The following is an 11,075-nucleotide window of genomic DNA, read 5'->3' on the forward strand; positions in this document are numbered from 1 at the left end:
AAGCTCTGGGTCTCTGGTGGAACCAAACTCTTCTGTACATATGTGTTTCCAAAAAAGATGCAAATTGGGCTGTGCAGGTAGTCTGCTGACAGGATAAAATAGGTCTTATAAGTATAAATGGTTTCCTTCAGCAACACAGGTTCTAATGGGGACTGAGAAGCTGGTTATAAAACAGAATGCAGTCTGCTAATTTCACTTCATCATGATGTTCCTGAAGAGCATGAATCCTGAGGCACTATCTGGGTAGCACAGGAAAAAGCTTCCAACCGAGCCTTTTTTTTTCTGGAATTTTGTCCCTGAAAATGAGAAGGACCAATGTCAAGATATATTTCTAGCTATCTTCGTGTGTGGATTACTTTTTTGAAAAAATGAAAAGATAAAGGGAAGTTTGAGAAATTAAAATTTAGGGAAATCAAGGCAAACTCTCAAGCCTCATCTTGACGAGAATTGTAAAATTTTCAGGTATATAGTTCAAAAACCAAAAGCAGGTTCAGGAATGTCTGTTGTTTAAACAAAACCGTATAAAAAGAAATATTATAGTGCTGGTGAAGATCTGTGTTACTATTCGTAGTTGGCTTTTCTAGATGGAATTACAGTAACAATTGAGCATCTAAAAAGTTCACTCTATTTCTAATAAAGACGAGTAATCAAGATACTTACAATGCCAACACCACCTATCCCCCCCCCCCCCCAAAAAAAAATTGAAGTTTGCACTTATTTTCCCCAATAAACTCCAGCCAAAAAGAAAAGTATATCATAACTCTGGCTGCCTTCAGCAAATTGCCTTGAAATATGCTTTACTGGTTTAGCAATACTGGGACTTTCTCTTTTTCATTAACTCCTTTTTCTCTCAAATTCTTTTGATACGTTTGGTATGATATGCAGTATGTCACTGCTATTTTAGAAGAGTCACAGAAATCTCTTTGTGGTGGAATTTGTAAGGAATTTTAAACCCCTAAAGCCGCCTCACCAAATAAGGTCACACCAGCAGTTACAGCGCTGATCAAATGCACTTTTTACATCCTCATCCACATCTCAAGTATTGTATCAGAGGCTGCTTCAAAAGAGCAGGAGGATGGAAGTTTTTTTGGAAACTTTTGCACTGCATGTCTACAGGACAAGAAAATCCTTTTAAAGCAACATCAGAAATAAGAAAAGGCTAGTCTTCGCTATGACTTTCCCATTTTCTTATTTTCTCTAGTGAAAACTTTCAGCTGATACTTTCACTGACCTCTTTTAACATCTTATTTCTGCCTAAGCTGATGTATAAGAAAAGAAATGTAACTGTTGGACAACTGTAATTCTTAAGTCAGCATGTTCTGTGCAGTTTCACTAAATGAGAAGAACCTTACAGATGCTCTCCCTTCTGTGCCCTTTTTGATCATAGTATTAGAATGGCCCTGAAATCCAGCCAGCTTTCCTCTCTTTTGAGGTACAAATCAAAGTGAAAACCCACTGTGGAATCTGGTCTTGTAGGCAATGCTCACATATATTTGATATCAGAAAATGGATGATGATACTATTGTTATATTACTGTTTAAGCTAGTGATCAGGCTGCTGTTGTAGATGCCATACAGGTTGGGAACAAAAAGACTATAAAAGTTCCATGCAAATTACAACACAGTAATTTGAAACAGAAGGTGCAGCATGTCCAATAGACTAGGCAAAATTCAAGCCAAACTACTGCCAGGTCACCACTGTAATTTATAAATACGTATTCTACAGATAGAGGGGACCGACTTGCGGTGTTGAGTAGATCCTGCACAGAGCATGCTTTATTCTGGTCCCACCATTGTTATTTAGTAGTATGACAAGAGCTACCAGAGGTTGGAAGACTCATAGAAAGCTGAAACAATTGTAGACCAACTAAGCGGCGTTGTTTTCCTTCTTCGAGTGCTATGCTTGGTGCAATACCTTTATTTTTGTGTTTAAGAGTTGGAGTTGCAGCTTGTAGGGACCTTAGGAAAAATCCCCAGTGAAACATGCCATGTGCTCTTGTTTACATTGAGGAATGGCAAAGCTTCCGTAGGAGCCTTGAATCCAGAAATGTTTGACCATTGTTATCAGCATTCCAGCACCATTCACTTCTTCCAGGTTAGAAAAAAGTGCTACTTACTCTCTTCACTGAAGTCATAAAAAATAAAGGAAGAGCATTTGTGGGGCTTCTTGAATTGTTGAACATATTGCCAGTGAGTAGCTTGTCTCTAAACCAGTGGGAAATATCCAGTACAAACAGATGGCCAATCATCATTCAGCTGTATGCTGTATAGCACACAACAGTTCTTTCTCTTTTATTTTTTACAGCATTCTCATTTCAATCAGATTACTGATGGGGGCATATTCGTAGCAGTCTGTGACTGCCAGGGCACTGGGTGGCCATCTTCTGCCAGAAGTACCTGGCCTGTTGCTTGGGATGCAGAGATTAATTCCCCCTCCTGCCCTTTGCTGGACTGCACAAGGCAGAAAAAGCATTTTCTGCCAATGTTATTGTGTTGAGATTCAGCTTGGGAGGGCTCTTCTGAGGAATGAAGGATGGAGAACAGACTGCTAGGATACAGCTATTTCCATTTTTATTCCTGATGACCATCCTCTGACCAGAATTTGCCTTCCTGGTTGCCTTGCAAGAGGATGTACCTGTTTGATCAGGTACTTTGCGCTGCTGTGTAGGGCTTAACCCCAGATACTCATTCACGGGAGAGTGTTGAATGCAGCAGTTCATTGTGAATGCAACCCTGTGTGTACTGCTAAGATTATTATTATTATTTTTTTCTCCTCACTGTAAAGCACTGCAAACATTGGATCTTCTTCCCTTCCCATCCTTCCCTTCCTGGGACCAGCACTGTGGCATAATTAGATTCGGGTTTTAGAAGTTTGCTCTACTGCATCATACGGTATTTACTTTATGTAGCAGAGCAGACAAAGTCTGTGTACATGCAATCAGAAACCCAAACCAGCTGGTTCACATCGGAGGCTACAGAATTGTCTTGGAAAAAGGAGAGGCAAATTCGAGTTTCTGCCAAACTGTGCTCTTAGATGCAGTCTTAGTGCCCTTGCCACGATACCCTAGCAGCTGATTCTACCAGGTATCTCTTTCAAAACAGTTTTCAGATGTTTCCATTCCAAGAAAAAAAAATAAACTCTTGAAAACATGTTTACCAAGATTAGCAAATAAAGGAAGATGATTTCAGCTGGATGTAGTCCTTTATTTGTTGTAAACAAATCAGATATTGGCTACATGAACATCTTGTTTCATTTCTGTTATTTACAGCCTAGGTTGACAGTTAACTTTTAAAAAACGTTCAATTAAAACCCAGCTGCAGAAGTCTTTGCTTTCACCAGACTCTGAAAATCTCCAATTCTTTTTTTTTTTTTTCATAATGTATTGTATTCCTCCCTGTGGTCTTTAAATTACCTGGTCATCAAAAAGGCGTTTACATGTCTGTTAAAGTAAGTGCATTCAGCAGTGCCAACAAAGTTATGCATAAGGTTATAGTTTATGCATGCAGGTTGCAATCTAATAAAAAAATCAGTCACTTCACGTTCCTAAGTTTATGATATTTATCATCATAAGAAAGAAGCAGATAGAGGCTAGGGTGAGGAAATGAGAGGGTAGCAGAGGATATCATTATAACCAATAGAACACAAACCTCCTAAGTGAAAGCAGATTCTTGCAAAATCCCAGGTAAAAGCTGTTGACAGTTTCTTTTGTGTCTCTAAGCGGCACTGACCTAAAACAGCCCCATAAATTAAGCTGCTCAAGAACAGTACATAACAGAATGGACATTCTGCCAGCTCCTCGCTGGTGCCCATCAGGATGCCATCAATTTCTATAAAGGCATCTGGGTGAGCTCATTGTGTGGCTAAGGAAGCATCAGCATCTTGCAAGAAATCATTAGTCACCTCTGCAATATACCTGGTAAATTATTAATACGTTTCAGCAAAGCTGTCTCTCAGTACTGTGGTATAGTCTACAGACAGGTTCAGGGCTCTACGTAATCAACAGATGTGTGTCTGCAGTTAGAAAGCCACCATCTCTTCCAGTACCAATTCAACATGGAAGAGCTGCGAGAGTGGCTGGAAGCAGGCTCTGCTTCCATTATTTTACTAGGCACCTGCAGCATAACACACCAAGCTGATCTGGAGTGCACCACATGATCCAGTTCTTCCAAATGACCCACTGTGTGCCTATATGAAGTCTAAATGGGTTTTAAGTTTTCATGTCAACTGTAGAACAGCAAATAGTACCAGGTCAAGCATAATGATATAATGGCAAGGTTGGATGAGGCACTATCTGGGAGAAATTCTATGGTACAAAGCAAACTCTTCGGGGGGGGGGGGGGGGGGGAGGGGTAGCTGTGTTTGAACCACAGCGTGAATCAGTATTTTGACTTAAGCAGTGTTACATATTTTTCACCTGATGTTAGAAGCTCTAAAGCTGGTTCATTTATAGATTTGAGTCATTGCTTGGGTAAAGTAGATTGAAAAAGTGCTGCTATGTCAAGTGGAAAGTCTCCTGAATTAGTCTTGACTATTGTATGCTAGATAAACCTTTATCATTACTCTCTTCAGCTCCATAAACAATTGGATGAATCCCTACTGAGAACAGAAATAACACTTTGGTCACCTTTTCTCACACTAAGCAGTGCCTGACTCCACATGGATTTCCCTGGAAACCTGAGTCTGCCCAAAGGATAAGTCAGTGATTTCTGGCAAACTCGATGCAGGATGAAGAAATCTGCTGCGATTAGCTACAGACAGGCTGTAAAGGGATATCTGCACTGTTCTGATACTGATGTTCAGGTTTTGTCCCTGAAGGGAAGCCTCGGTGTATCTCACTGGCATGTTTCATGCTTAAAAAAAAAAAAAAAAAAAAAAAAAGGTGGTTTTGCATCTGCAAACAATACTTTTTCCTTTGTTGTGAGTTATCAAGATCTGACTGAAGCCTGACATTAGAGTTTTAGTCTTGTCCTGCAATTGCTCAAAGAAGGAAAAGGGAGTGTGAAATGAGTCATGAGAAGGGACCAGAGTGGATGATATTAGGTCTGGTTTCTTCCTCCTGCCCTGCACGTGATGTGTTAGGAAAGGAGAATTTGCCAGAGGTGACGTGCTGAGAGCAGTAGCACTCACCGACAGTCAGAAAAAGCATGTTGCTTTTTCCGCAGGTTCATGCTTTCAGAGACTCTTGTACAGCAAGTAATACGTTGTCTTCGGTAGGTGTTTATGTTGTCAGACAAGCATCTGGAAGAGTGCCCATTTTCAGAGCAATGTTCAAGGCTTGTTAGGTCCTGTGGGATCTGTCTGGTCCATCAGTCAGGCTGTGGGTAGGGGTATGGTGTTATGGAAAACAAGCTTTTTCAGTTGTTGTCCACCTGGTGAAGCATCAAATGCATAGGAGCATTTGGTCCAGGTAGAGTAACTGGGGCGATGTGCTGCTGAAATTTAGAAAATCTTAGTAAGTATGTACTCTGCTCATCTGACTGCCTGATGAAAACAAATTTTTATCTGTGACCAGACTGTGCACATGTCCTGTTTTATGAGATCTCTTCGTATTTTCCCTGCTGGGTGGTCTAACTTCCAGTGTGCCTCTGCAACTACTACTTGTCACAACTCGGTAATGGCTCTCAGTAACTCCAGGAGCTGGCAGTCCCCTCTAGAAATCTAACGTCCCTTATACTGCTTTTGTAGCACTTTTGCCAAAGTCGGAAGGTATCAGATCAAACAAGCCTTGAAACTTGTTGGAGGCAGGAATTGGGATTTTCAAAGCTAAGAGCTTCCCTTGGTATTAAGATGTTTTTATGGGGGGAGTGGTCTGCTTCATTCTTACAAATACTAGAAATGTAGTAAGCAATCAAGTCGTATAATTTTTTTTCGACTGCCTTAACGGGAAAGTTACCAGCATTTCTAGTTTATTATATGGAAGCTACATAACAGAAATACTGGCAGTATTCTGCGCTTGCACTTAGAATGCAAGTATTCTATGAAAACAGTTATAAATAGTATGTTCCTCATTCCTTTGGCCTCTTATGCAACAGGTTGGCATTCCATGTGTTTGTGGAAGTATTGCAATTTCTGAACTCGCCTGGTGCCGCCTCCTGGGGGTGCTTGGGAGTGCAGCAAACGGGTGCAGGGGGAAGATTCTGGTATCGCACCATTTTTTTTCTCTTAGCTATATGATGAACATACAAGATAGTACTCAAGGCATAGGCTGGCTGCTTGATGATGGTGACGTGCTGTGGCAAATTGGTTTTAGAGAGTAATCGGCTGGTGGTAAGCCTAGGGCTAAACCCTGCCTGTAATCCAGGTCCTGTGTATGAAGGAACACGTGATTTTATTTTGGGGCCTTCAGCAGAAGTAACTTGGAGAACACGCTGTCTCCCGGTCTTCCTGAAATACCCTGTTCTGTGCAGCCAGCACGGCTCTGAAACAGCCTGCCGGTTGCTTTTGCTGCCTCTGCCGGCTACAGCTAGACTACGACGTCAATTTGCAATTACACTCTCTTCTGCTTCTCCCATGTCCTTCATTACGAAGCACAGGCCCTAACTGTAGTAGCATCTGTGTGGGTCTTCAGTATACAGAAACAGAATTAACGTTTTCTCTTCCTTTACAGAGCAAGGAGGCTCTTTAGAGAAGAATCGGCTTGATTAGCTCGCTGGTTTTCATGTGCTTGTTTGTTTGCATGGTACGACGGCTTTTGCTATGAATGGGAGGAATGTTTAATGTCTGATTGTACTGAACTGAAAAGATTTCCCGTCTGTATAATTAGCCTTATTTATATGATTAGAGTTTATGTACTAATTGCTTGGGTTTTTTTTTTTTCAGTTTGCCTTCCCTCTATGCAGAGTATTTATCAGACAGCTCATGTTGGAGAGTCAGAGATTGAAGATGATTGTTGGTTTTCCGTTTGTCATGTCTGTACAAGGACTGCATTTGCCACTGAAGTACTGAGTTGTTGAACGTTATCTAAACACTGCTTAATGTCAGCATATTTTCGAGTGATGTGATGATGAATTATGGAGGGAAAAAAAAGTCTTGGAAATAATCTAGTGCCAAGAAATGCTGTAATGAACTCAAGACTTAACAGCTGCCAAATATACTGCTTAGCATTAGCCACTGTCATTGAGGTATCAAAATAGTATACAATGAACACTGCAAAAACTTCTTTCTCTAGCGCTTAATGTATCTTTTCTAAACCTAATTCATTGTGTGCAAATGGCGCTATCTTTTATAATAGCAGCACATATTCATGCTCAATGTTGTTCTTGTTTCACTCTCTAGCATGGTAAAGACTGTGGCGCATCCCATACATCTTAGAACTTTATCATTCAATTATCCAGTAAAAATAGAAATAAAATTATGTGAACATGCTGGTGAGAGAGCAATCAGACTCAGTTACAAAATAAAGACAGTCCGAACTCAAGTGTCATCTAGATAATTTACCAGGCTCAAATTGAAAGTATTTAATAATGAACTGTGTCTTCTTTATAGGTATTTTGAAGATTGTATAGATTATCTGAGAAGAGCAAAGGAATTAGAACTATTAGAAATAGCAGAGTAGGGTAGTTTCTTCTTAATCCATAAGCAGTCCTGTAAAGCAAAAATATTCACAAGGTTAGCACAGTGGAATGCATTAAGCCAGCAGTTGTGTTGCTTTCTGCTCTCAGAAACTGGTGCTGTAAGGCTTCACCGCCTGCTAGCCTTCATCCCTTCTCATGCTTTGTTATGTACCCTACCAGACCTGCGTTGGAGAGGACTAAATTCTGGGAAAAGCAGACAAGCGGAAAAAGCTGATAAAAGCGCAGTGCAGCAGTGTGGTATCTGTGTGTCTGACCCGCTGCTTGTCTGCATGTGGACACACGCTCGTTTTCCAAATGTGACCTGCCAGGGCAGCAGAAGGGAATATATCATCTACTTGCTATCGAGAAATGGCACATTCCTTTCAAATTTAGCTCAGCTGCAGCCTGACCCTACCGGGCTGTTGGCTCAGATGGGTAGTGTATTAAACAGCGTTAGGAGTGCAGTTGGTTCCTGGCTTGTTAAATAACAATAAACAAATCCCTTCTCTGTTTCTTCTGTCTGTAAGATGGAAATTATAGAGGAGTGTTAAGAACTTTGGGTGAAAAAGTTCTGCTCAGTGCTGTTATCTGTGATGTGTAACACAGCAGTGGAGGCAGGATTAAGGGTCCGGTAATGTAAAACATACAGATTTTTCCTAACCGAGGAGTGGTAGAAGTAGTTTAGATGCGGTAACTAAACATTAGTTATTGATACAGCTGTATAGTAATGGTAGTAAATACTGTTGCTATAGAATGCATAAATCATATCGCTTCTGTGTTGTAGTTTCATTTGCACAGCTCTAAACTCCCTCCCTTATTGCTCGAATAAAAGCACACCTACTTCTGTACGCATGCTTTTTGTTTAAGGTGATGTTACGGAGTTGGTCTATTAATATCCTGACTTGTTTTCTGCTTAGGTGGATATGATCGCTACCATCAATTACCACTTCTTAAATGCCTCTAGATTTGGGGGTTTTGCTACTTTTTATAGCCTTATGTGGCAGAAGATATTTCCTCATATTCAGTGTTTTCATTTTGGAAAAGCCCAAGTTGCGGTGCTATCCCAGTTGTCGTTATTTCTTGCTGATTCTTTAGAGAAATTCTTAGGCTTTAGTAAACTCATCCAATAGGATATGGTTGGCAACAGAGAAATATTTGACAAAAAATCTGATATTTCGGGCAATCTCATCAAGACTGTCAGAACTGTCATTAAATCATAACTCCCTCTGGAGCGTCTCTGTTTCTTTTAAGGCCTCTGAGATCAGTCTTTCTCTTTTACTAGACTGAAACTTTTCTTTTACAGCAGACAGCTCCCGAGCGTGCTGTCTAGCGCAGCGATGTATTTTTCTTTGTTAATGCCAGTAGTGTTAACAGCATTGGATTGAATTAATCTTTACTAAAATTGTAGCAGTTAGGGAGGATCTTCAAATGCCTTTCTCCAAAGTACTTCTTCCTCATAAGAGAATACTTTGAAAAATTAGAAAAAATAAAGGCCTAATACTCAAGAACTCACACAAAGCCTTCACTGTAGTCACTGAATTAACCATCCACACATATCATATAGATGTTTGAAAAAAGAAGGCATCAGTTTGTCCTCCAAACTCTTTGAAAGCACAGGCGCCTTGAATAGGCGCTCCAGATTTGGACAAGCATATAAGATGGATTTAAAGTCCTGCAATCGGGGCTCAGATTCAAGTGGCATCATGAATAGCTTAATTGTAATTACCCTCTCCAAGTCAGACTGGATTGTCATATACAATCTTTTAAATTAAATCAAATACAGGATTTCAGTGAGAAGCGGTTGTCCTTACCACTCTATCAGACCCGGTATAAGTAGCGCTGTGGATAGTATATTGCAAGAAAAGATTTGTTTGCCCATGATAAAACAGCCTTGGAGGGGATTACAGCAGCCATGCTTCTGAACAGCTGATATGCAGCTAGAGATGTGTTATCTCAGGTACCTACAAGAATATATTGAAGCAAATGTATTGTGAGGCTGGAGCATAAGCCAATAGAGCAGAAAGAGCTGCTTCCATGGGTGTAGTGACTAGCTGAGTGGTAGCGTTGTCATCCTGTGCTGCTGTACCTACAGGGAGTGCTTTGAGCAGTTTTGTCCTGTTGGAGAATTTACCGTCTGTGTAAGTTGCAGGTGAATTAAACCTATGGCCAGCTGTGATTTATGCGGACTTTTATGAGACTGTAGAAATTCCACAGGCAGGGAAAACAGCAATCCAAACTCTGGTTTCCAAATGGGATATCACAGAAATAAGGATTATTTGAAAACCAAAACAGTTCTAAAATCAGTGATGACTTGAGCACAAATGATGCTGATTTAAAGCTTTTAAAAAGGCAGTGATGTAAGTACAGCTTCTGTATCTGGCACACACCCAATTGCCTTAGAGCTGAAATTAGATTCTTGTCACCCTGTGTTTCAGGTAACTAGCTGCTGCAGTCACTGAAATGCTAGTAGGACCTTTCGGTCATCTCCTCTCCTGGGCAGTGTCTGCTGTCTGTACAGCTTCTCAATGCCGTTTGACGAAACTAGGGAATTCTTTATTTCTTCCTGGCAGACGTATACCGAAGTGCTTCGTCTCCTCCCGCCCATCAATAATTTCCATGACTGTTACAAGGGCGCTGTGTAGGGTGCTAGTATGGCGTGTTAAAACCAAGCCCCTCTCTCTTCCCATCATACCTGTGTTCAGGGTGCCTTGAATCTGCTGGTTTATGGCCAACATGCTGTTAGCTTTCTAGGAGTGATGAGTATTGATTTACATACCCAGTAAATATCTTGTAGGCATTTTTCCTTTTATAATCATTGTTCAATAAACACAGCTGGACACAAATAAATTGACATCATAGTTAAGGCCTTCTAACAGCTCTACTCGCATCTCTTGGGGCCCTTCTGTTGCCTCTAGGATTTTTATAAAAATGTTTCCCCTAAAATAATTACATGATAATCTAATTACTTTGTTATAATTATTCTCATAATTAACTTTGCTACGTTTAAAACTTAAAGAAAGAACAGTACCACTATATTAATCTGAGGAGAGTATCTTATATTTCTTAAAATTACTTCTAATTTTTCTTTTATTAGTCTTCTTGATATGATCAGTAAACATCATCTCAGCCACTGCCAAATTAAAATAATATTTACTTCACTTTTATTGCACATCAATAAAAACATAGATGACAGATGAATAGCAAGAAGGAGCAGACGTACTTTTTTATGCTATTTTAAATGTGAATGTATTAGATATCATTTACTAATGTGAAACAAATATTGATAGGCCTGAAGTGTTTAGTGGAAAAAATTCATAATGTAAATTCAGTTTCTTGTTTTAGTTTATAGACTAGATACTTCCTTATCTATTTCCCTTATACTAATAAAGAAGTTCTTGATTTCTATTTTTGTTGTTTTTTTTTTTAATGTCATTGTCATTTCATACAGAGATAGAGCTGTTTTGCACTGGCAGAACTGCATGGAAATCTCCTTGGAATAGGTGTAATTTAATTTACTATTCA

This window comes from Vanellus vanellus, assembly GCF_965231255.1.
Source record: "Vanellus vanellus genome assembly, chromosome: 7".
Taxonomy (NCBI): Eukaryota; Metazoa; Chordata; class Aves; order Charadriiformes; family Charadriidae; genus Vanellus; species Vanellus vanellus.